Source organism: Epinephelus fuscoguttatus, linkage group LG7 (genome assembly GCF_011397635.1).
Source record: "Epinephelus fuscoguttatus linkage group LG7, E.fuscoguttatus.final_Chr_v1".
In the NCBI taxonomy this organism is placed as follows: Eukaryota; Metazoa; Chordata; class Actinopteri; order Perciformes; family Serranidae; genus Epinephelus; species Epinephelus fuscoguttatus.
In genome coordinates, this window is record NC_064758.1 from 38,229,701 (window position 1) to 38,233,845 (window position 4,145).

The window sequence follows — 4,145 nt, forward strand, 5'->3', positions numbered from 1 at the left end:
GCTGCAGGCCTCAGAGCAGATATTCGTTCCTGTGCTCTCTAGACTCCTCTCGAATACACCAGAGGGATCATTTCTGGTCTCTGACTGTGAATGCATACTGGAAGCATCTCAGTGACCACAGTGGTGTGATTTAGGGACTCCTCCCTTGCCTCCTGTCAGCAGAAAAGTACTGGAAAAATAGTGTCAAACATGTTTAGTCAAAACTGTCTCAACCCATTATTATAGGTCCCAAAACCAACGTACCCTTCAACGAAATGTTACGGATACTTCGGCATCCTCTCTCCTGGTCAGTTCCTCTGTGACTCATAAACACCATGTATGGGTGAGTTTAGAGTCTAGTTAAGTACAGGACTGTTACACTAGCATGATTACAGTTTATATTAACCAGAGAATCTTGATTAATGGTTATAAAAGATAATGTGAGGCAACTGCCTGAATTTTCTCTGGCTTTCAGAGAGGCTTAACACAGCTGATGAGCTGGGATTTACACTGGGGTAGAGATCTGAATAAACCATAAAAGCAGCTAAACACAGATATTAAAGTCAAGTCTATTAAACAGCTTTATGCCACTACTGAGAGACAGCTTCATCCAGCTGGGACGGACCTTCATAACGTTAAGTTTAGGAGCGGTCTGAGAGCACAAGCCACATCTGATCAACTCCCAGATTTGTTGCTGTGTTTGCACTCTGTGCACATTATTAGATTCAGCCTGAGGTATGGTGGTGAACATGTCAGATGATTCAATCCAGTGCTGACCAGCTCTGTGTGTTACATTAGAGTATCTGCAGCTCAGTTTGTGTTGCCAACTGGAGCTGCAGCTGCAGAAAACAGCTGTGATAATGAGCATCAGATCAGCCAGAGAATATAAAATGCTTCCGCTCTCAGTGCGGGTCGACGCCCTTGGACTCTGATACACATTGAGTTATACTGGGAGATAACACACAGGTTTTTGCCCCCATCTTTCATTCAGCTCTTACAAATGGGTCACATATTTTCTTGCCTTCACTCTCATTTTTACTAAATAACTAAAAAAAACTGCATGTTGTTAACTGGAGCTGTTCATTAACAAGACTTAAAATAAGAGACAGCAAAGGATGTTTTTGCAGAGTACAAATTGCACATTTTGTTGGTAACTACTCTTGAAATTTGACAGTATTGTGTCACCAAGTGTATAAAAGAAATAAAACTGGAAGCAGCAATGAATGGGCTCCGAGCAGATTGCAATCTTTGACTTAATATGAAATCAATAAGCACTTGAAAAGTGCTCCAGGGGTGTCCCAGTCCCCCCTTACCAGGCAATGCACTCGTTCTCTTATTATGCCGCCTCATCAGGGTCCTCTTGAATCACTCATAGGGTGTTTTCACACTTGGTCCTTTTCAGCCCTCTAAACGGACTCAGACTGGTGACTTAGCATTTTTTGCAACTATGTGAACACTCCAAGAGAATTCAGGCCCCTCTGAAGCAAACCGAAGGTGGTCCGAGTTAAGTTCGCTTCAAGTCTGCGGTCCGGTTCACTTAACCAGTGCCTTGTGTACACAAAGTGATCCAGGTTTGGTTTACCTGCAATTTCAGGTTCATCTGAAGGCGAGGGGCTTCGTAACTGCACTGTAATACCACGTCAAAGTGAAGACAAAACTATGTCAATATTAGGGCCGTAACGGTACATGTGTTTGTGTCGAACCGTTCGGTACGTGACTTTTGGTTCGGCACGACCCTGTACCGAATTATTGGGCGCAGGATATTATTTTATTTTATTTTGTTTTATTTTAATTCCGTTTTTGCGAGCCGAACCATTTAAAGCCTGACGAACCTGAGGACCCACCTGCAGACCTTAAGTCTTCCATTTGGGAACACTTTGGTTTCAGGGTAAAATACGAAGATGGAAATAAACAAGTGGACAAGACAAAAGCAGTGTGCCGACACTGCAGAACAGCGGTCGGGTATGTACTTGGAAACACGTCTAACATGCTAACGCATCTAAAGCGACACCACCCGAGTTTGACCGTTAACCGGCACGACTAGAAAAAGCAATCTGGTGCAAACTACGATATCGTCATCATTTAAAAAGAAAGAGCATTTCCCTGACCATCGCACTAAAGAAATAACCAACGCCATTGGAGTTGAGTGAAATTGTTTAAGCTGCACTTTAGATATAAGCATGTTTTGTTTACTGCACTTTAACAAAGTGGGATAGCTAAGTAAGTTCCTAGTAAAACTGGATCTGAGCAGGCTTTAAAGCTGACCAGCTGCACTATACTTTTTATTTTAATTGAGTAAAAGTGTTAAAGCAGAAATGTATATTTATATTTTTCATTCAAAAAATGTGTTAAAAAACAGCAGGATTTTATTTTTCACTTTTATATTTCTATTTTCATTCAAACAATGTGAAAAAGCAGGATTTTACATATATATTTGTTTCATTCAAAAATTGTGTAAAAAGAGTTAACTGCTGTGGTGGTATGTTTTAATAAGGTTACCAATAAGTAAAAGATATTTAATAGTTGTCTATTTTTTTCATTACTGTGACTTGTGTACCGTTACACCCTTAGTCAATATATATATATATAGGCTATAGTATGACCAGAAAGAGAACTGAGTCCTTTTTCAAATGAACTGACAATGAACACAAAAACTACCAAGTCCCTTTTTTATCAGTCCACTTTTTGGTGCACTGAGTTTGGTTTGTTTAAAAAGGACTAAATGTGAAAACACCTTTAGTCTGGCTCCTCCCCTGGGACCACTTTGCCCTGGGAAACCCTACCAGAAGGTATTAGCCCTGGACGACACAGCTCCCAGGATCATGGGGACACACAAAACCCTGCACCATGATCAGGTGGTGACTCTTGGATTCAACATTCCAACCCTCACCTTTGGTCATGAGCTCTGGGTAGTGACCAAAAGAATGAGATTGTGGATACGAGTGGCCAAAATGAGTTTCTTCTGGGTTCAGCCTAAGAGATAGGGTAACGAGCATGGAGTAGATGCTCCTTCACTTCGAAAGAGGCCAGTTGAGGTTTTTTGGGCATCAGAATGCCTCCTGCTCGCCTCCCGTTAAAGGTTTTCCAGGCACGTCCAACTGGTAGGAGGCCCCTAGGTAGACCCAGAACACGCTGGAGAGATTGTATAACTCGTCTAGCACCTTGGGGAGAGAGGGATGTCTGGAGTACTTAGCTCAGCCTGCTGCCTCCACGACCCACACCCGGATAAGTGGATGAAAATGGGTGGATGGATGGATATTCCAAATAAGGCCTTTATCGAATTTAGCATTTTCCAATTAAGACATGTGGGATATGCCATAAGAGCATTATATGGACATGTATACAGCACATTCAGAATATACGTCTCAATAGGGACAAACCAACTCACAGTTTGCAAGGCAGGTGTAGAGATGCATGCCCGAACGAAAACCCCACATTTCTGGTTGGAAGGAGAAACACACCTACTTTTACATATTGTGAAAGACTTGGATGTCAAAAGGTTTGTGGACATGCGCAAATATCCCAACACATAAGGTGGTTGAAGAAATTAAGGGAGGCCACGTAAACAGCTTAGTATGAATACTGTTTTTTTCGGCATAACAGCAAAAAACTAAACATTTTATTAATGTCAACATAGTCAGTGGTGACTGCATGTTCCTCAAGGAAACAATCCACAGTCTCGACGTATCAGGATCCCATCTGGATGTCACTCTGTTTGTCACACTGTCAAAGAAGCATTAGGAAGACTTACATAGCAAGTTGAGTCTATCTATAGCCGTGACTTGCATGCAGAAGACTGTGCCATCATTAACCAAAATAAACACAGATGCATGAATGAAATGCAGGCATACAGACATTCAATCACACACCGGAAAAAGCTGACACTAGAATGTCACTAGAGGTGAGTGACATGACTCTGGCATCCAGTTCACCGGACATGCTCAGACAGTTATTGCTGGATGACATCAAAGTGACATGCATCTGGTCATCTGCTCCATCAGTGGATAGTGTTATCAGATGGCAGCTGAAAACATGCGTCTCTTGATTCAAGGACAAACCAGCAAACCGCCAGCTTAAGTGCATGAATAATATTGAAGGGTCCAGTGTGAAGGATTTAGGGGGATATACTTGCAGAAATAGAATATAATGTAATAAGTATGTTTTTC